Source organism: Lissotriton helveticus, chromosome 6, assembly GCF_964261635.1.
Source record: "Lissotriton helveticus chromosome 6, aLisHel1.1, whole genome shotgun sequence".
Lineage (NCBI taxonomy): Eukaryota > Metazoa > Chordata > Amphibia > Caudata > Salamandridae > Lissotriton > Lissotriton helveticus.
Genome location: NC_136067.1, coordinates 114,046,029 through 114,069,307, shown reverse-complemented (window position 1 = coordinate 114,069,307; position 23,279 = coordinate 114,046,029). Strand labels below are relative to the sequence as shown.

The 23,279-nt window shown below is 46.3% G+C and overlaps 1 protein-coding gene across 5 annotated transcripts in view; it reads right to left on the bottom strand.

Moving 5' to 3' along the window:
* Positions 1-23,279, bottom strand: part of LOC144762305 (exportin-5-like) — a 2,106,094-nt gene that overhangs the window by 1,350,970 nt on the left and 731,845 nt on the right. The window lies entirely within an intron of this gene.

Genomic DNA, 23,279 nt, shown 5'->3' with positions numbered 1-23,279 from the left:
ATAGCCAATAGGTCTCGCTTTTGGGACCTTATAAGTATTTAGTTATGCAGCACAATATCCTTGGTGCAACAACATCAACTGTTGCATGGCTAAACACGTAAAAGGTCCCAAAGGGGAGACCTATTGGCTATGCTAATTCTAGTTCATATTTGGGGCCTCTGGTGCTAATTGTGTTCGCAGTTACACAACAGGCATTGGAGCCACTCTTTCATACACGCTCTCTCATTACAAAGGCTGAGCGATTTATGTTGAAAACTGCGCATCTGGTAAACAATATGGTATTATATTTCAGAGGCACAGAATGTATGGAATATGCTACTTACCAGTATGCATCTGTTCTTGGCATGTAGGGCTGCTGACATTTATATCTGTGCATAGATCGCCGCCTTGTGTTGGGTCCGGATGATTGCACATTGCACATTGTTGTCCTGGAAGAGTCTTCAAAGTATCACGAGATAGGTGGCTCCTCCCTCGGACTACAGTGCGCATGGGCATCCTCTCCATCCCCAGATTGTTTTTCGCCATTGTGGCAGAGATGGAGTATAGTACAGTAAGAGATGTCCATGCAAAGAGTGAATGCTACAGCTGCGACAGGCACCGGGGAGGTGGGTGGGCGATATAAATGTCAGCAGCCCTACATGTCAAGAACAGATGCATACTGGTAAGTAGCATAGTCTCTCTTTTTCTTTAGGGGGATTCTGGAAAAAGTCTTCAGTTGGCAGAGGTCTTTTCTTTTTGTTATAAACAGTCACTTTACCAGTCTTTGGGTCAATATAGAGTTGTGACTGGTCTTCTGTGGAGGGATCTGGGTGAATAAGCTCTTCTTCCACAGTCTTTGGTTTTGGTGCTGTAATCTTTGTTTTTTGTTTTTTCGGGTCGACTGTTTTTGGTGGTTGGCTCGGTTTATGATGTTTTTCGACAGGTTTTGTAGGTTGAACGTTTTTGGCAGGCTTCACAACCTGTTTCGAACCGATCGGTTTTGTCGGTTCGACAGTGTCTTTAGGTGTTTTTGGAGCCTGCGGTTTTGGCTCGATGTCCTTTTTCGGTTCGATGGGCTTCGGCTCGACCGATTTACTCTGGTCCACCTTTGGTTTAGATTTCGGTTTGACGGTAGTTTTGGGCGCAGGCCTTGTGCTTTCGTCAACCGTTTTTTTCCCCTTGTCGATACCTGAGGCTGCTTTGCTCGATTCGACGTGCTTCTTGGGGGTGGAATCGACGTGCTTTTGTTTTTGTGTCGATTCGACGGGTTTTGGCTTCGAGGTTGACTCGATGGCCTTCGTCTTTGAGCTCGACTCGACAGCATTGGTCTTTGATGTCGACTCGACGGTCTTTGGCTTCGAAGGTTGTATTGGTACTGTGGCCTTCGGGTCGACGCCCTTCGGCTTAGTACCCTTCGGTTCGACGTAATTCGGTCCGAAGACTATATTGTCGACTAGTTTCGGTTTCGATGGAACCGATGACGTATATCTTGTCTCAGATGGCTCTTTTGGTATGTTCTTAGCCGGGCGATACGGCGGGGCTGTAGAACGAGGTTGTTGATCTTGGCTAAGGCCTGCTGGCGATGCCTCGACCTGAGTGTCTGATAGAGGTGTAGTATCTATATGGGGCAGTGTACTCACGGTTCGCCCCTCGTCGTCATCGGAGTCGTCTTCAACTGCTACGATGTCCTGTTCATATTCCTCGAGATCGTCGATTAGTTCTCCCTCTTCGAGGTAATATTCGGAGTCGTGCTCCGAGTATTGTCTTTCGTCTTGATCCGAGTCTTCGGCGCTCGCTAGATCTTCTTCGTCATCGAAGATGTTCTCGGGCTCTGGCGTCGACCGTTGCATTTCTTGCCTCGCCGCCCGTCGATTCTGAATAGTCTTTTTCGATCGGAACTGGGCCCAGGCTAGGCAACTATCTTCATTGTGATCTGGAGATAGGCATTTGTTTGGGGGAGAAAGTGAAGAAAGAGGCATGGCACGGAATCAACTGTAGGCAGGCTCAGTATTCGACAACCCCAGCATTTCGCAGTAACGGTCGCTTCCTAAGAAAACCTAGAGAATCGGCAACATTACGTACCTGTTGGTCTATTTATCAATTCATTTATTTCTACAAATTATGCACACTTTTCCTGTGTTTGTCCCCAGCGTGGAGTTCCATGCATTCCTAAGATTCCATGCGGTCTCTAGTTTTCTCACCTAAGAACCTTCTCTTAACAGTGCATTTTCTAAATAAAATTAGCTAACGGTGGGACTGATTTATTTTTTCGTTTATGGAAAATTAATTTTTTTCCTGTTTACGTGCTGCGCGCCCACAGTTCATAATACACCAAAGTTTCTTCCATCTCACACAGCCACACCCCTGCCCGAATATATTTCCAGTTAATAACGCAAAAGCTTTGCTTTCACCTTGTAAACGTCCTCTGATACAAGCCTGTCTCTCAGCTTCAAGTAGAAACCGCCTCTCTCGACAACATGCAGGCAACAGCTCTCCAAAATGATTTATTTCCCTTCGCTTGCCCAATCCCTCCGCAGTACGAGTGCAATTAGGGTTAATTTAGAGTTCACGAAACATAATAACTATGGGACTGTTTTCCTAGGCATGTGTCATATTTATGTGCTGAAGTTAAATATTTTATGCGTATTTGATTGTTGTTTAGAAAGCGCTCGAGAGCGCAGAGGACTCTCTGCTGTCACGCACCTCCCGGCATCTGCAGCTAAGGTCTGCATGGCGAATTTTAATAGCAAGTGAAGATCAAAGGTTGGGGAGGGAACCTCTGCAGGAGTTGTGCGAGCGCGCTAAAAGAAAAACAAGCACGCGAGTGGTGCGTGCGTGAAAAGAAGTCCTGGAATTGAGTGCGCGCGTGACGCGAAAGTGATCGGGGTCAATAACCGGGGTACCAGAGTCCCGTACACTTCCTGGAGTTTGTTTTTAAGGGAACAGGATGACGCTCAGTGTTTTTCCAGGGACAGATACATTTCGCGAGGATGTCGTATAGCAAGGCTTTCTGAAATTGCTCAAGTACCAGAACGCTTGCAATTACTTCAAAGACGGAGAACACCCGTTTTCATAATAAAACCACATTTCCCTGCTCCACCAAACGGAAAGAGGTGCCCATTTGAATCCCTCGCCTCCTCGTTGCCTCTTTAACATTTTTTGGATTTGGGCGACAGAAAAAGCAAACACAACAAACAAGCATTGGCAAATCCAATCGCTCGGTGGACGCTCTTCTCCACCCCCCCCTTTTGCTTTGTTAACCCCTTCGCCGCAGGGCTAATTCCCCCGTGCCGCTGGGGGGAGGGGGTGCGCACACAGCACCTCGGTGCTTGTGACGAGCTCGGCTTGTCACGCTGCACGGTGGCGCTGTGCTCATGACGAGCTGAGCTTGTCATCACCACACCCGTTTTTGCGGAACGCTCAGCACAGCAGGGGAATTATCCATGTGTGTGAGCGCCGCGCGGGTCATGACGAGCTCAGCTCGTCATGAGCACAGAGCCACCGTGCCTCATGACGAGCTGAGCTCGTCATGAGCACCGATGGTGTTAATGCTTTTGTTGTGGTTTTTGTTAAACTTTATGTTTGATGGAGCGGCCTACCTTCACAAATAGAAAAGAAAAGATTGTCTAAAAATACATTATTTTGGGGGTTCCAGAAAGTGCAGATTGTCATAGCAGTCCAACTACTTTGTGTGCGGATGTGCTACATGTGAAAGAACGGAACGCAGTCAACACAGTGAAGTTATCCAGAGGTTTAGGTTGGCTGATCCACTGCCCAAGCTGCGTGCTGTATAGGACAGACGAAATGCCACGCCATGCCAATGCTTCTTGTTTCCTTTCCAGGCGGTTAATGGACTACACTTCTCGATTCTGCAGGGGGCAGTGTTGGATGACTCTAGCGGCCCTCTCCCAGGTCCTGATCCCAGGAAGAGAAGGCTGCCGGATTCAAGGAATGTCCTCTGTCTTCTAGGCTGTGACATGCAAATGGAGAGAGCTCCCAGGTCATGAGGAGATCGTAAAGCAGCGCTCCCTCATCTAGGAACTTAAACAGATCCACTCGGCGCTCACGATCGCCACGAAGAAACCCAAAAAGATTTTTAGAGGGGAACGAATTGCGTAGTAACTACTACACTGCAGTCGACAGGCGGGTCCTCCGATGATGGCATTCAGCTCATGGCGATCGCAATTGTGCGCCATGGGCATCTGGGCACCGTGGAGCTAGATATCGGATAGACAGTGGATTAGAAGGGGCGAAAATCCATTAGAAGGACCACGGCAGAGGTCTGACTTGTAGGTAAGAGCCAAAATACTGGGCAAGCTAGAAGAAAAACTGTCGTGTGAATACTGAAAAAAAATGTTTATTCACACAAAGACAATGATCATATATCACAGCAAGAGGCGGACTACTTATGTCCCAAAGAAATAAAGACTCCTTATTTCTACACGGTCCCCAAAGTGCACAAAGGCACCTTTCCACCCCCAGGGAGACCCATTGTGTCTGGAATCAAGTCTTTGTTAGAACCGCTATCACGATTCTGTGATTTCTTCCTCAATCCCCTAGTCCAACAGACTCCCACCTACCTCAAGGACACTAAACATCTACTAAATGTAATCAAGGAAATCAACTTTGATCCGAGCACTGAACTACTTGTGGGACTAGATATAGAATCCCTATACACTAGCCTCCCACAAGACGCCACGCTCAAGGTATTGCACGATGTCCTCATGACCAACACTTGGACTTACAACACGCCCCGCAGCTTCATCTTAGACTGCGCAGCTCTAGCTCTCAAAGAGAACTATTTCGAATATGAGGGCACCTATTACCTCCAGACGAACGGTACATCTATGGGCAGTGTTTTTGCTCCCAGTGTGGCCGGACTGTATGTGGCCCACTTCGAGGAGACATACATACAACACCCAACCAACCCTTTTTCCACCAATATAAGAATGTGGCGTCGCTACATCGACGACATTCTCATAATATGGAATGGCAACCAGGAATCGCTTGACAGATTCATGCTATGGGTCAACCAACTAGACCCGTACCTGCGCTTCACATGCACTAGCAGTCCCACGGAGCTACCCTTCCTAGACCTGAACATCAGACCAGAAAATGGAGGACTCTCCACCACCACCTTCTACAAACCCACAGCAAGAAACTCCTTGCTCAGGTTTGATAGTTTTCACCCCCGACACCTGAGGGAAAACCTGCCCTATGGGCAATTCCTGCGCATCAGGCGTAACTGCAGCAGCATAAAAGACTATAAACAACAATCCAGCGACTTGGTGCACAAACTAAGGGACCGTGGTTATCCCTCCAGGATAATCAACAAAACCTGCAAAAGAGCCAGGAATCAAAACAGGGAGGCTCTCCTAGAAACAGTCCAAAAACCGGAAGAAGACCCTGTGCTAACCTGCGTAACAACGTACAACACAGCATCTAACCAAGTGTCTAACATCATCCACCGCAATTGGAAAATCATAAACTCTGGCACTAGACAGTGGGAAAAGCCTCGCTTCGCCTACAGAAGAGCCACCAACTTAAGAGACCAACTGGTGAACACCAGACCTCGTCCAAAAAATCAAGACAAAGACAACACCATCATCAATGCATGGGGTTTGCCAAAAATCACTGGCCACCAACCCTGTAATAACTGCAGTGTATGCCACCTGACATCCCCGTCAAAAACACTTAGTTTGGAACCAGGCAAGACCTGGACACAACGACAGTTCACAAACTGCAACTCCTCCAATCTAGTATACTTGATTACCTGCAGATGTGGCCTCCGGTACGTTGGCATGACGACCAGGAGAGTACGCACAAGAATGACAGAACACAGAAGCACCATAAGATGTGGGAAAAACATCAGTAAGCTCACAGACCACTTTCTGACCCATAACCACACACCCAATGACTTCACGTGGACCGTCATTGAGAAATTTGACACCCTCAGGAATGCGAAACTCCTATTGCAAAAAGAACAACGCTGGATTTACCGTCTTTCCACCCATACCCAAGGCCTTAACGATTCCATCCCATGGAACAGTCTGGCCACATAGACATTCTTGCTAAACCCTTCGGGTAGCAGTGCCATCATGCTCCTGCATGAGCGCCCCCTTCTCAGTCCATTCTTCTCCTTCCAATTCCGTCCAATGCGGCAGAAACGCACATATGCTGATATCGTCACGTGATCTATGCTCATGTAACAGACCATGTCAAACTACAGATTACCGGCAAACCTGAGAACCGGTTCAGACGCGCTTTTCCTCCTGCGCATGCGCACAATAAAGATCGCTACAGCAGCCAAACGCGCATGCGCTAGAAACGCGCACCACTCCTCTGCACATGCGCAGCGAGACTCACCATGAGACAGCGTTTATCGCGTACCCCTCCCTCTTTCTAACCTGAACAGGTGCATCGAGTTAAACAAACAATATAAATACAAAGCCAGGCGGCGCACTCACCTCACACCGGGCGCCGCAGAAGGACGAATAGGCCCAAGGAGGAACCAGACCGAACTACTCGTGAGTAAAACCGTTTGTCCAACAACATGGGGTAAGCCAAAACTCTTCTCTCCTTACAGGTTAGATAGCCTTGTGAACCTCGTTTATCTCCACAGGGTCTCTTTCTCTGCCAGGCGACCCATGAGGCTTTTTACCAAGAAATAACAGAGTGAGGACCCAGTACCAGTACTTTCCTGTACCTCACCTTGTGATTTCGTTTTTTAGCCCACCACCACCCACTTACGGTTGTTTCTATACTCTCACTAGTCTCATACAATTGTTATGAGCTCACCGTAGCAGGATTTAAGCCGTACACCACCCTAAGAGCCGGCCACCATGAGTTCTAAGAAATGCCATCCTAACATGACTCTCCCTTGTACGTCTTGTCCTTGCCCTATGTGTTTTATGTAGAAAAGCTTGAGGGAATCCCCCTCTAACAGCTACAGTGCCTTAGCGAGCGCGACACATAGCCAATGAAATAACACAAACACTTAATATAGTTTATTAGTTTATTATTTAGCTGCACTTTATCACTTTACTCTTTGGTCCTGAGGAAAGCCAGCTTATAATAGAAAAGGCACTGGCAGAAACATGTAGACCACACTGGACATGGGAGATCATCATTTACTCCACTTTGTCCTTTTTGCCTTTTTTAAAACAGCTAACGGAGGCCCAGTTTATTAAATACTTGTTAACCCTCGGGTGCTGGGACCCCTTGTATAGCTTTTTAAACTTTCACTTCTCACTCCTTCACTGCACACGCAGCAACATACCAGCTCCGCAGTCACCTGGCATTGCAGCACACCCGGGGCACATTCGGTGCCACTGTGGTGGGCCCGATGATGAAGCATGCCACCAACTAGGTCGGTGGGTGAGGGCTTTCAAAGGAAAACATTGCTTTTTTCCTTTTTATTGTCTGACGTACCTGAGTCACTTATTATTCCCCTCTCCCCTTAAACTTAGCTAGTCCTCATTGATACCTACATATTCACTGAAGTGCCATAGGTTTGGTAAATGATGTGTAATACGGCATGACCCCTGGAAATAAACACATATTAATTTATTGAACATGTGTGGCTCAATTTTTATGGACAATGGCATGAGTTTAACGAGAAGGGGGAGTTGAGTGCGCGCACTAAAAGAAAAACAAGCGCGCGAGCGTTGCGTGCGTGGAAAGAAGCTTGGGAGTTGTGTGCGCGCGCCCCGCGAAAGTGATTGCAATCGCAGTGCACTTAATGACTCTTGACGGCGACTGCGCGCGTGCACACGCGCGTAACCGCAAGCTGGTGGCCAAAGCCAGTGGTAGCACTTTGAAAAGCAGCTTTCTAAATGTCTCGCAGAGCACCACATGCACTGGCTCAGGCGAGACCTAAAAAAGGCATTGTCATTTACAATGCCAATTGCTCAAACTCTTGCAAATGTGAGACCTATTACATTGCAAATGTTTTTTTATGCAGTTGAGTGATGAAATTTGAACAGTGCTATTGCCATTTGTATGGGCAAGCTGATCAAAAAGAATGTAACTGTGTTTATTTAAATCGGTGCTTAGGGCTCAATTACTTCCCTGTGTAGTACTGAGTACTAGCCAATGGCGGCCACACGCCTTTATGTGCAAAATGATGGCAAAGTAAATAAAGAAAGAAGCGCAGCCGCTATAGTTAAAGCGTACCGTGCTGCCAAATAATTAAAATGTTGATGAAAAGGTGCAAGCTGGATTTGTAAATATGACGCTGCCACCATTACTAAAGAAGCTGGCTTTGTAAATATGAGGCATCCGCCATTACTATAAAAAATATAAAAGCGGGCACCGTGCTGTGTTACAGGAAAGCATGACGTGGTTTGAATAGGAGAAATCATTCAAGAAAAGAGTTCTCACAGACTGAATAAAACATAATGAGTAACACCACAAGTAACAAGCATTGAAAATGCAATAGGTCTCGCCTTTGATTAAGTTAAAGCCATTTGCTCTGCTAATGGTATTGTATAGCAAAGCAAATGGCTTTAACTTAATGAAAGGCGAGACCTATTGCATTTTTAATGGTTGTTTATACTGCGGTACACAGAAAACAAAACTATACGGCCAGTCAGGGCTAATAAAAACATGTTCATAGACTATACTTATTTTCCCAAGATGCTCAAGAGACTATGGTATAGGAACTGTACATGTCTTAGAGGCAATGCTAGCAGTGTGAATAATGTTTCCAGCTGGGCCCATATGGAATATGATTAAGTAAAGAATACACAATGATAAACATCAATAACAAAGCATCATTAATATTCAAGCATAACAAAAAACCAAACACATTTATATCAAAAGGAAATTTTACAGTAAAGCCCAGATTAAGCTACCCTTCCAAAGGCAGAAGTAAAGGTTCTGTGTTACAAACCAAAGGATATGTGTAAGGCTCCATGTTTTTCGTTTTTACTGATTTTTACATATAAATACAAACAGAAAACATTTATTTTCTTCTGTATATATTTTTTAAATGTGGATAAAAAATAAAACTGGGTTGCTTTTTGAGTAATTCTAAATACTATCTGCCATGACTGCCAGGCCAATAGCTGTGTGAATTGATACGTGAGGGGGTAAAAAAATAAAGTAATTTTAGTATAGAGGCTTTAACACCAGTAGATAGGCACAAGGTTGATACTGAAATGTGCATGTTTTCATATAAGTGCATTGATTTATCTTCTGCGGGTGTTCATATCACTGATATCTTGCAGGCATTCACAAATAAACGTGGAAATATACTTATTTCAGCTTCATTTTTCCACGAAACCCAAAATAAATGTGGATAAATACAGATAAAATTAGCATAAAATAAATATGGATAAATACAGACAGAAATGTAAAAAAAAAATACCATAAAATCGGGAGCCCTGGTTATGTGTTGCAGTGTTGTGCCAGTCTGTGCTGCGCTTATTCTACCCTAGAGTGGCCCTCCAGTGGTTTTGGATGCATTACTTTACTCTGTACAGTATGTATGCAGCGCCCCACGGTGTGCAGTTTCTTGCAGTGTTGCGCGGGTCTGTGCTGTGTTTACCATGCCCTGGCGTGGCCCTCCAGTGGTTTTGGATGCATTACTTTACTCTGTACAGTATGTATGCAGTGCCCCACGGTGTGCAGTTTCTTGCAGTGTTGCGCGGGTCTGTGCTGTGTTTACCATGCCCTGGCGTGGCCCTACAGTGGTTTTGGATGCATTACTTTACTCTGTACAGTATGTATGCAGTACCCCACGGTGTGCAGTTTCTTGCAGTGTTGCGCGGGTCTGTGCTGTGTTTACCATGCCCTGGCGTGGCCCTACAGTAGTTTCAGTCGCATTACTTTACTCTGTACAGTATGTATGCAGTGCCCCACGGTGTGCAGTTTCTTGCAGTGTTGCGCGGGTCTGTGCTGTGTTTACCATGCCCTGGCGTGGCCCTCCAGTGGTTTTGGATGCATTACTTTACTCTGTACAGTATGTATGCAGTGCCCCACGGTGTGCAGTTTCTTGCAGTGTTGCGCGGGTCTGTGCTGTGTTTACCATGCCCTGGCGTGGCCCTACAGTGGTTTTGGATGCATTACTTTACTCTGTACAGTATGTATGCAGTGCCCCACGGTGTGCAGTTTCTTGCAGTGTTGCGCGGGTCTGTGCTGTGTTTACCATGCCCTGGCGTGGCCCTACAGTAGTTTCAGTCGCATTACTTTACTCTGTACAGTATGTATGCAGTGCCCCACGGTGTGCAGTTTCTTGCAGTGTTGCGCGGGTCTGTGCTGTGTTTACCATGCCCTGGCGTGGCCCTGCCGTGGTTTTGGATGCATTACTTTACTCTGTACAGTATGTATGCAGTGCCCCACGGTGTTCAGTTTCTTGCAGTGTTGCGCGGGTCTGTGCTGTGTTTACCATGCCCTGGCGTGGCCCTACAGTGGTTTTGGATGCATTACTTTACTCTGTACAGTATGTATGCAGTGCCCCACGGTGTGCAGTTTCTTGCAGTGTTGCGCGGGTCTGTGCTGTGTTTACCATGCCCTGGCGTGGCCCTACAGTGGTTTCAGTCGCATTACTTTACTCTGTACAGTATGTATGCAGTGCCCCACGGTGTGCAGTTTCTTGCAGTGTTGTGTTTTACCACGCCCTGGCGTGGCCCTACAGTGGTTTCAGTCGCATTACTTTACTCTGTACAGTATGTATGCAGTGCCCCATGGTGTGCAGTTTCTTGCAGTGTTGTGTTTTACCACGCCCTGGCGTGGCCCTACAGTGGTTTCAGTCGCATTACTTTACTCTGCACAGTATGTATGCAGTGCCCCACGGTGTGCAGTTTCTTGCAGTGTTATGTTTACCATGCCCTGGTGTGGCCCTCCAGTGGTTTTGGATGCATTACTTTACTCTGTACAGTATGTATACAGTGCCCCACGGTGTGCAGTTTCTTGCAATGTTGCGCGGGTCTGTGCTGTGTTTACCATGCCCTGGCGTGGCCCTACAGTGGTTTTGGATGCATTACTTTACTCTGTACAGTATGTATGCAGTGCCTCACGGTGTGCAGTTTCTTGCAGTGTTGCGCGGGTCTGTGCTGTGTTTACCATGCCCTGGCGTGCCCTACAGTGGTTTTGGATGCATTACTTTACTCTGTACAGTATGTATGCAGTGCCCCACGGTGTGCAGTTTCTTGCAGTGTTGTGTTTACCATGCCCTGGCGTGGCCCTCCAGTGGTTTTGGATGCATTACTTTACTCTGTACAGTATGTATGCAGTGCCCCACGGTGTGCAGTTTCTTGCAGTGTTGTGTTTTACCACGCCCTGGCGTGGCCCTACAGTGGTTTCAGTCGCATTACTTTACTCTGTACAGTATGTATGCAGTGCCCCACGGTGTGCAGTTTCTTGCAGTGTTGCGCGGGTCTGTGCTGTGTTTACCATGCCCTGGCGTGGCCCTACAGTGGTTTTGGACGCATTACTTTACTCTGTACAGTATGTATGCAGTGCCCCACGGTGTGCAGTTTCTTGCAGTGTTGCGCGGGTCTGTGCTGTGTTTACCATGCCCTGGCGTGGCCCTACAGTGGTTTCAGTCGCATTACTTTACTCTGTACAGTATGTATGCAGTGCCCCACGGTGTGCAGTTTCTTGCAGTGTTGTGTTTTACCACGCCCTGGCGTGGCCCTACAGTGGTTTCAGTCGCATTACTTTACTCTGTACAGTATGTATGCAGTGCCCCACGGTGTGCAGTTTCTTGCAGTGTTGTGTTTTACCACGCCCTGGCGTGGCCCTACAGTGGTTTCAGTCGCATTACTTTACTCTGCACAGTATGTATGCAGTGCCCCACGGTGTGCAGTTTCTTGCAGTGTTGTGTTTACCATGCCCTGGCGTGGCCCTCCAGTGGTTTTGGATGCATTACTTTACTCTGCACAGTATGTATGCAGTGCCCCACGGTGTGCAGTTTCTTGCAGTGTTGTGTTTTACCACGCCCTGGCGTGGCCCTACAGTGGTTTCAGTCGCATTACTTTACTCTGTACAGTATGTATGCAGTGCCCCACGGTGTGCAGTTTCTTGCAGTGTTGTGTTTTACCACGCCCTGGCGTGGCCCTACAGTGGTTTCAGTCGCATTACTTTACTCTGTACAGTATGTATGCAGTGCCCCACGGTGTGCAGTTTCTTGCAGTGTTGTGTTTTACCACGCCCTGGCGTGGCCCTACAGTGGTTTCAGTCGCATTACTTTACTCTGCACAGTATGTATGCAGTGCCCCACGGTGTGCAGTTTCTTGCAGTGTTGTGTTTACCATGCCCTGGCGTGGCCCTACAGTGGTTTCAGTCGCATTGCTTGGGTCTGTAGACTTGGCGTGCAGTGCCCCACGGTGTGCAGTTTCTTGCAGTGTTGCGCGGGTCTGTGCTGTGTTTACCACGCCCTGGCGTGGCCCTACAGTGGTTTCAGTCGCATTACTTTACTTTGTACAGTATGTATGCAGTGCCCCACGGTGTGCAGTTTCTTGCAGTGTTGTGTTTTAAACACGCACTGGCGTGGCCCTACAGTGGTTTTGGACGCATTACTTTACTCTGTCCAGTTTGTATGCAGTGCCCCACGGTGTGCAGTTTCTTGCAGTGTTGTGCCAGTCTGTGCTGTGTTTACCATGCCCTGGCGTGGCCCTACAGTGGTTTTGTACGCATTACTTTACTCTGTCCAGTTTGTATGCAGTGCCCCACGGTGTGCAGTTTCTTGCAGTGTTGCGCGGGTCTGTGCTGTGTTTACCATGCCCTGGCGTGGCCCTACAGTGGTTTCAGTCGCATTACTTTACTCTGCACAGTATGTATGCAGTGCCCCACGGTGTGCAGTTTCGTGCAGTGTTGTGTTTACCATGCCCTGGCGTGGCCATATAGTGGTTTCAGTCGCATTGCTTGGGTCTGTAGACTTGGCGTGCAGAGCCCCACAGTGTGCTGCAGTATTGTGCCGTTCTGTCCTGTGTTAATCCCACCCCTGCATGGCCCTGTGATGCTTCATCGTGGGTTATGTAACATTTCCATGTTCTGCCTGGGTTTCCAGGCGCTATGGTCAGCTGCTCTTGGTCTGCACGGCCAGCTGTGTTCTTAGCCCTTCGGTGAAGTTTAAATGCAAATAGCGAGTCCCTTCTTTCAGCATCCCCTGAAGACGGCCCTGGGGTGATAAGAAGTGCACGAGCTACTGAAAGATCGAGTCTGAAGCCTGGCTCTGATGGTCGTCTTGTAGGATACTCGAGCCCATAACGAGCCAAGCTTTCTTGTGGCATCTGCCTGCCTTCCTTCCTTCCTTCTCTACCCAGGGTGAGACGTTAGGGCCAGAGCTGCCGACTGGGGAAGCTGGTTCAAGTCTTGGCTTCCTCTCAACATCCTGTGATTCTGGGCAAATTACTCTCCCCGTGGATGCGCTTGTGTAACGTGACTGCTGCGGGTGTAAAGCACTCCAGTGCCTTCGGGCTGAGTGTGGGCATATTTTAATAACTGTAGGAATATGCACTAAGAGGTAAAAACAAGCCTTAACTAAAAGAAAGACAATTAGATACTAATTTACTGGCTGATTTGTACAAAACCGTGCAGATTTACAGCTTCCCCACTTCAATTGTGTGGTTTTAGGCAAATGTTTGTTTTCACCAAAAAGGTTTCTTCTTCACACTGTGCATTAGATCACCACCTGGTGTTGGGCTCGGATGTTTGCACTTTGTTATTGTCCTGGAAAAGTGTTTGGAAGGCACAAGATAGGTGACTCCTCCTGTGGACCATAGTGCACATGAGCATCGGCTCCATCTTCAGATTGTTTTTTCGCCACTGAAGCGAAATGATGGAGTTTTGTGAGAAACAGAAAAGATGCCTATGTATGCTGTATCTAAATAAGATAATACTAGAATAGACAGAGGTAGAGATAGAGGCAGGTGGGCGTGTGTAACTCTGCAGCTCTACATGCCAAGACAGATGCATACTGGTAAGTAGCATTTTCCGTTCGAGGCATATGAGCTGCAGATTACACACTGTGCATAGATTGTATAGCAGTACTCCACCCTAGCGGTGACCACCAGTATCTGTTGAGCTGTTTGAAATAATGTTATGAGTACAGCCTGGCCCACACTAGCTTGTTGCTTTGCTTGCACATCTGCACAATAATGTTTTGTGAAAGTGTGTGGTGTAGACCATGTAGCTGCTTTGCAGATGTCATCTAAGGGAATGTTCCCTAAGAAAGCCATTGAAGCCACTAATTTCCTTGTAGAGTGGGCTTTAGGTGGAATAGTTAAGGTTAGTTTTGCTTTTTGATAGCAAATTTGAATGCATTTTACAATCCACCTTGCAATTCCAGATTTTGATATAGGATTGCCTTTATGTGGTGTAGAGAAGGATACAAAAAATTGTTTTGGTTTACGAAATGCTTTGGTTCTTACAATATAGTACAGGAGTGCTCTTTTGACATCTAGACTGTGAAGAGCTCTTCCTGCAACTGTGTGTGGTTGCGAGAAGAATACTGGCAACTCTATGGATTGGTTGAGATGAAATGGCGAAATGACTTTGGGTAGGAATTTTGGGTTTATCCTGAGAACCACTTTATTAAGATGTATTTGTTAAAATGGTTCTTGAATAGTAAAGGCTTTAAGTTTGCTAACTCTTAAGAGAAGTGATGGCTCCTAGGAAAGCGACTTTGCAAGTAAGGAACTGTAGTTTACATTTGTGCATAGGTTCCAACGGAGGACCCTTGAGTCTTGTGAGAACAGTATTTAAGTTCCACACAGGTGAGGGTGGTACTCTGGGTGGAATAATTCTTTTAAGTCCCTCCATGAATGCTTTGATGGCAAGTACTCTAAATAATAACATGTTTTGTCTATTTTGTAAGTAAGCTGCTATAGCAGCAAGGTGTAACTTAATAGATGTGTATGCTAGGTTAGAACTTTGTAGATGTAGTAGGTAACATATGATTTTTTTTTTTGGGAAATATATTTTATTGCAGAAATCATTCATACATTTAAGCCTGTTAACAATTATAGAAACATCGTTTGTGATCGATGAAACAATAATATTCATAATACACAGCCATTTAGCCCACAACCCGGGGGTTGGGCGGCTTGAATCAGACATGTAGTATGCGTGTGTATATCACATAATCATGAACATGTCCGGCCCACAAAGAATAGTCATATCTGCTTTTCTTTAACTCCCAATTACCTAACATACAAACCCCAACAACCCCTTGAAGCCAATACTTGAGCAAGCACCACCCGTCCCGAGTCTCCCGCTCCCGTGTCCTGTGTCCCTTGTATCAGTCCAAGACAACGTAGCTCCACAGTTACAGTAATCAGCTTGATCTCAGGTGCATTCAATCTCCCAGCCAGTCCCCGATAGCAGGGATCTCCTTACCCGGTGGTCAGCTCCACCCACCCTCCTAATCCCTCCCCCCTTACTTGAATGGTGGTGTGGGTGTTTATATAAGCACTCAATATTCGTAACAGTAATAGCAATGGACTAACGTAATTACGCGTTATATGTAGTAGTCACATGGACGTGGAGCTCACTCCTCTTCTTCCGTCAACTGTTGGTCCTTCAAAGACTGGACCAGTGCTTCCCAGGATCGAGCTGCTTCCAACGCTTTAGCGATCGGGTAGCCTGTCGGAGCCTCACTACACTCTCGCAGCTGGCCCATTTACAGAGTTCCCTTCTCCAGCGCCCAAACGATGGCCCCTCCGTTGCCATCCAATGCCAGGTAATTTCACGTTTAGCCAGCAGGAGCCCTAAGTCAATACATTTGCTGGTGACCTTGGTCTTGGCCATATGCGAAACCAGTGTAGCAGGCAGGTGGCCATGTCATAATCCAGTTGTCTATCTGTGATCGTATTTAGGAGTTCCCCCTACTTCCTCCCAGTAACCGCCCATACGCGGACAGAACCATAACATGTGGTCTAGCTCAGCACCGTCCTCCCTACATCGTGGGCACACCGCATTCTGGGCCTGAAAGTACTTTCGGATCTTCCCCGGTGTTAAATGGGCCCTATGCAGCACAAAGAATTGTATCAGTTGGAGACTAGCATTTCTAGAGCCCTTCCACGCCCATTTGAGGATCTGTCCCCGAGCGGCTTCCGGTATCTCCCTACCGATGCTTTCCTCCCATTTCACTTTAAGCGTATCTAAGGGTCGCATGCCCTCCCGAAGTAGCCTAGACTGGAGGCACGTTACCGCTTTGATCGTGCCCGCCGCCATCACAGTATATTGGCAAGCAAGGGTGACCCCCGGCTCCATTTTCCCCGTTCTCCAGTGCTTTTGAATCGCGGTCGTGACCGCAGCATGAAGCAGGAAGTCCCCCTCTGGGAGCCCAAGCAGGTCTCGCAGCGTTGGGAAGGGCACCAGTTCCTGGTTCACATACAGGTCTATGTCTCCAAGAAAAAATGAATACAGGGTGTGAAAGAATTATTTACAGGAGTCGTTCACTGGGCACTCTCAGACCTACTGATAGTGTTCCCATCAGGCAACCGACCTGTACCGCCCTTCATCATTTGGGACAAACATCTTGAGGCTCACTGGAAGTCGCTCAGTGTGCGAGCACGCACAATAGTGCTCTAGTCGTGTTTTTTTGTACCCCAATGAATGACTTAGTCGAGGAGTAGGTAACAGGGGTTGCTCACAAGCAGTGCAAAAAATGTGAAATTAAACAAATTAGATATAAATGGTAGTGGTGCCATTAAAATAGGGTAAAGGACGGAAAACAATTTAATAAAGACCTTCCCTTCCCAATATTAAAAACAGTGGAATAAAGGTAGCATCAACAAATAACTACCTTGACAGTTCTTTTGGTCGACATGTTTCTGCAGTGTTTACCTTGGGCCCAGAGGTCACCTACTGCTTCTTCAGGACCTATACATTCTACTGCTTGTAGTGGAATTTTAAAGTAAATAAAGTGTAAACAATATCACCTTTCTGCTCTCCTGGACTGTGGAAATTTCCAAGTTACAAAAAGTAACAAACACACCAATATGCAAAAGAAATGGAGAAAGAAAACACATTAAGATATTTTTCTTAGGCTATTTTTTTATATGCAAAACACCACAGCTTTATCGATTAACTGAGGCTCACACCCTCCTAGTAATGTCCATAACTGTGTGTCACAACTACACAACTGTGATTTATGTAAGAGCTGCATGACCTCTAGTCACATACACTCACCTATTATTAAGGAGAGTTGCGCCTCACCTCACCCGGCATCAGCGCAGGTAGCAGGGAGCCCCGCTCTGTGGGAAATACATGGATAAAAGCACGGGCAAAAAAGGGTCAGAGGAAGCACCTGCAAAGCGGGGCTAACCATCGTGTAATTTGCTCTGATCGGCACTTCCGAGGAAAATCCTCGTCACAGTTAGGGAGGCTTTAAAGATTATAGCTCGTTTGCATGGTCTAAGCTTTTTTATGAAAACGCCCCCCTCCTTCGATCTGGTAAAAATTACCAGAACGAGTTGAATTCGCTTTACAGGCGTGCGCTGTCACTGAGTTACCGACAAGCGCGTCAGAGTGAGAGCCGCTGCACCCGCTGGGCGGTAATCATTCTCCGGTGGCTTACCTGCCCGTCGGTAGTCCAGACGTCCTTCTGGGCTGTCTATGGGAGGTCCCGAACGGGCAGGAAGTCCCGCTATTTACCAGTGTACTCTTCCGTGATTCCTCCGTGTGGCGACATGACGTCATCACGCGCCGTCAAGGAATCATGGGAACTGTAGTTTAAAGCTACTGTAGTAGTTCCAGCGCCCGCAATCATGAGAGCTCATCATATCTGACCGTAGATTTGCACTATTAACCGCTCAGAAGATCACACTTTAATTATTAAGCTTGACAGTTAAAACCCAACCTAAATACTTCCTGTTGAACAGAGTTACAAAGATCTAGTGGAACATATTAACTCGTGTTTTAGGCATAAATGGGTCAGTCAGTCAGTTATATCATCCTATTCAAGAATTTAACTCTCACAGATGGATCAATGGATGGTCTCTCAACCTCCCTAAGTGCATAACTTGGATCCCAATTAGATGCAATGTTATAGATCTCAAAATATTATTATCAATGTGAGACTTTGATAATGTGAGCCAGACGAACATTCCATCAAGGATCTTGGAGACTTTATAGAGACATCCATGGAATGTCTTCATTCAATCCATCTTTGTCCGTCCCAAGCTTATGCACCCATTTCTGTTCACGTCTGAACAAAAACTTTTTTGTGTCGGTAATATGTGTGGGAATCAGTGGTTGTTCTAACACTGTCCAGTGTAGATCCTGCGGAGTGTGCTTTACTTGCAAAAAGTGATTCGTGAGTTTCGTTGACTGCCTGGAACACCGAATCGAACTTTTGTGCTCGGTGATACGTGTCCTCACTTTGCGAGTCGTCATGCCAACATACCTTTTCTGGCAAGGGCATGTGACAAGGTAAATGAGATTGGAGCTGTTACACGTGGTGAATCTACGTTGCTCCCAGGGGCGGTCTGTACCAATGTCTATGGTTAGTGATCTTATAGTGTTGGGACATACGGAACAGTTGCCGCAGGGATGGTGCCCGGTGGCGGCAGGCATATCCCACAGGGTGCCCACTGCTCTTGGTAACTCGTCCTTTGGCCGTGTGTGCACGAGTCTGTCCTTGAGATTTTGTCCCCTCTTGAATGCAAACAGTGGCATCTTAATGCCATCTGTCCCCGTGTTAAGAATACTCCAATGTTTCTTCACTATTTGTTGAATACTGTTGGATTGTGTCGTAAAAGTACTCACAAATGTCATGCGTTCTGGTTCAGATTTAGATGGTAAAGTCTCTAGTAACCCCTCACGGTTGTTATTTGAGGCTCGTTTCTTACATCTCCGAACCAAATCCCTGGGGTATTCTTTGTGAAGAAGATCTTGTTCCAGACTTCTCGCATGATGTTCGAAGCGCTCTCGTGAGGAACAATCCTTCTGAATCCGCTAAAATTGCCCGAATGGCAAATTGTCCCTTAAGGATTTAGGGTGACAACTGTTGTAATTCAAAAGAGAATTACGTGCCATCGGCTTGCGGTAGAGTTCGGACGCCAAACCAGTGGACGTTGAAGTGATAAGTAGGTCCAAAAAGGGCAAATGTGTCCTGTTGTATTCAATGGTGAATTTCAGGAACTGATTCCTGCCATTTAGCCATTCATGGAAAGCAGTAAGTTCAGCCTCACTCCCTCTCCACACCACCAGCACATCATCTATATACCGTTTCCACAGACGTAATTTGTCTGTGAACGGATTGGTTTCAGAGAAGATGTGGTCAGATTCAAATTTGTGAACATATAGATTCGCCAGGGAAGGGGCAAAAATACTGCCCATGCTGGTCCCACTGATTTGCAAATACAGTGAGTCCTCGTAGCGGAAGAAGTTCTCAGTCATTGCCAATTTCGCCAGTGTCATTATTAGCCTTACTGGAGTAATAGAGTCTAATTCCCTCTCTGTAAGAAGTGCTTCCACTACTTCTAATGTTTCTAACTGGGGAATCGAGGTGTAAAGACTCTCTACATCAAATGACACCAGGATGTCTGTGTTCGCATTAAAATCGATGTCGGGAAGGAGCCTCAGTACATCGTTGGTGTCCTTGAGGTAAGTCGGCATTTCGCTCACCATAGGTTTCAAAAATACGTCCACGAATGTCGATAGTGGTTCTAAAAGTGACCCGATTCCTGAGATAATCGGGCGGCCTGGAGGTGGTCGTTGTGGCTTATGTATCTTGGGTAGATGGTAAAAATAAGGAACCCTGGGGTTATCAGTACATAGAAAATGTCCTTCCTTAGCTGTTATCCAGCCCTCACTAAGGGCTTCTTCCACAATGCAACGTATCTCTCTAGACAATCTCTCTGTAGGGTCTCTTGACAATTTTTGGTAGGCTCTGGTGTTGTTAAGTTGACGAAGGCACTCTGTCTGATAGGCAGCAGCATCCAATAGCACAGTTGCCCCGCCTTTGTCCGCCGGTTTAATAACTATGGCCTGATTATTCGATAAGTTGGTAATAACATCTTGTTCTTTTCTTGAGAGATTGTGGAAAGGTCTATGCTCTTGCTGAAAAAGTTTCTTTAAGTCAGCATCTACCGCTTCCTCAAAGGTCAATACCTTTGCAGGGAGCCCGATGGTTGTGGGGTTAAAGGTGGAGGGTCTATGAAGACCTGTATTCACCACTCTTATAGTCGTCTCTTCAGGAGACTGTTGTTTCTGGGCAAAAAAGTAATGTAACCTTATTTTCCTGTAGAGCTTCCCCATTTCAATCTGGGTGACAAAAGGGTCACTCTTGTTAGTAGAAACAAAACCAAGGCCTTTATTCAGTACCTCTTCTTCCTCCTTAGAAAGATGGTAAGAGCTCAGGTTTATCACAATGTTGGTCCTGTCGACGTCTCCGCCTGTTCTTGGCCGAGAACTCTCCCACTCCTCAGGCCCATTGCTTGGGGGGGAAGGTTCCAACGTACCTGGCCCTGTTGGGCTATTCGTTGTCGGCCCCGTGACCTCCGGCCAGACCCTAAAAAAGGCTGTTGGTTGTATGTTTGAAGAGATTGGTTCGGATCATACAGTCCCATAGGTGGGTACTTTGGAAAAGGTGGAGGTCCCCAGGGGGACGGTTGCCACCAAGGTGGAGGTACCATCGGTGGCCCATATTGTTGGCCATAGCCTCTCCAGTTCCTTCTGTTATTACCTCGCCCTCTACCTCTGGATTGTCCTGAGGGGCCGCCTTGGTTTGACGTGTCCGAATCGCTTGATCCAGTATCTGAACCAGAGGTGCCATAGTTCGAGCCTCCTTTGTGAGTGCTCTTATTGAAAACTGGTGGAGAGTAGTCGTCACTCGTGTATGGATAGATCTTGGTCATACTAAAGTTAGCCAGATCTTTTTTAAATTTCTCTAACTTAGTAAACAAGATCGAGTCACGAAACTCTTTGCTCGTCTTGTTGCCCTCTTCTTGTTTCTTTGTGAATGCCTTACTTGTTGAGAGTGTGGCCTTAATTTGGCCTTCTAGAGTCTGGATTTCCACTAAAATATTATCCGCTGTCTTTTTTGCTGTCTTTATGATTAAGACCAACCAGTCGCGGGTACATCTCCACGCTATCAGATACCAGTCTCTCAGAAAATCCTTATCATCCAGAAACAGGCGTGGGGCATTGTTCACAATAAGCCCTGTTGGCGCACAATTCCCCCGTAGGTATTCTGCCATTATTGTCCCATGTACACAAACTCTAGCCTGGTTCTTTTTCAATACGAGGACTTTTGTCCATCCTTCATCAGTATTTACTGATGTAGTGGGAAGGAGGTCTACAATGCTGGGATTCTCTAAAAGAATGCTCTGTATTTCTTCCTCATCGAATGCTAGGCCAAAATTAGTTGCCATTGTGCCAAACTTTAAACTACTGGGCGTGGTTCCCCACCGCTGTTGCAATGCCTCTACCCCTAACTAATCTGCCTATACTACTGAGAACCCATGTAACAAAGAAAACAAGGTACTACTTGTATTGGAAAAATAAAAAAACTAATATTAAAAGACCCGTAGCCACACAGCTATTCTCATAACAATACATACAACAGGGGGGTCTGAGGGAATTTTACGACCTACAATGCTACAGCCCTCAATCTAAACTTCTACCAAAATTCCCTCAGACCCCCCTGTTGTCGTCTGGCTCACATTATCAAAGTCTCACATTGATAATAATATTTTGAGATCTATAACATTGCATCTAATTGGGATCCAAGTTATGCACTTAGGGAGGTTGAGAGACCATCCATTGATCCATCTGTGAGAGTTAAATTCTTGAATAGGATGATATAACTGACTGACTGACCCATTTATGCCTAAAACACGAGTTAATATGTTCCACTAGATCTTTGTAACTCTGTTCAACAGGAAGTATTTAGGTTGGGTTTTAACTGTCAAGCTTAATAATTAAAGTGTGATCTTCTGAGCGGTTAATAGTGCAAATCTACGGTCAGATATGATGAGCTCTCATGATTGCGGGCGCTGGAACTACTACAGTAGCTTTAAACTACAGTTCCCATGATTCCTTGACGCCGCGTGATGACGTCATGTCGCCACACGGAGGAATCACGGAAGAGTACACTGGTAAATAGCGGGACTTCCTGCCCGTTCGGGACCTCCCATAGACAGCCCAGAAGGACGTCTGGACTACCGACTGGCAGGTAAGCCACTGGAGAATGATTACCGCCCAGCGGGTGCAGCGGCTCTCACTCTGACGCGCTTGTCGGTAACTCAGTGACAGCGCACGCCTGTAAAGCGAATTCAACTCGTTCTGGTAATTTTTACCAGATCGAAGGAGGGGGGCGTTTTCATAAAAAAGCTTAGACCATGCAAACGAGCTATAATCTTTAAAGCCTCCCTAACTGTGACGAGGATTTTCCTCGGAAGTGCCGATCAGAGCAAATTACACGATGGTTAGCCCCGCTTTGCAGGTGCTTCCTCTGACCCTTTTTTGCCCATGCTTTTATCCATGTATTATTTCCCACAGAGCGGGGCTCCCTGCTACCTGCGCTGATGCCGGGTGAGGTGAGGCGCAACTCTCCTTAATAATAGGTGAGTGTATGTGACTAGAGGTCATGCAGCTCTTACATAAATCACAGTTGTGTAGTTGTGACACACAGTTATGGACATTACTAGGAGGGTGTGAGCCTCAGTTAATCGACAAAGCTGTGGTGTTTTGCATATAAAAAAAATAACCTAAGAAAAATATCTTAATGTGTTTTCTTTCTCCATTTCTTTTGCATATTGGTGTGTTTGTTACTTTTTGTAACTTGGAAATTTCCACAGTCCAGGAGAGCAGAAAGGTGATATTGTTTACACTTTATTTACTTTAAAATTCCACTACAAGCAGTAGAATGTATAGGTCCTGAAGAAGCAGTAGGTGACCTCTGGGCCCAAGGTAAACACTGCAGAAACATGTCGACCAAAAGAACTGTCAAGGTAGTTATTTGTTGATGCTACCTTTATTCCACTGTTTTTAATATTGGGAAGGGAAGGTCTTTATTAAATTGTTTTCCGTCCTTTACCCTATTTTAATGGCACCACTACCATTTATATCTAATTTGTTTAATTTCACATTTTTTGCACTGCTTGTGAGCAACCCCTGTTACCTACTCCTCGACTAAGTCATTCATTGGGGTACAAAAAAACACGACTAGAGCACTATTGTGCGTGCTCGCACACTGAGCGACTTCCAGTGAGCCTCAAGATGTTTGTCCCAAATGATGAAGGGCGGTACAGGTCGGTTGCCTGATGGGAACACTATCAGTAGGTCTGAGAGTGCCCAGTGAACGACTCCTGTAAATAATTCTTTCACACCCTGTATTCATT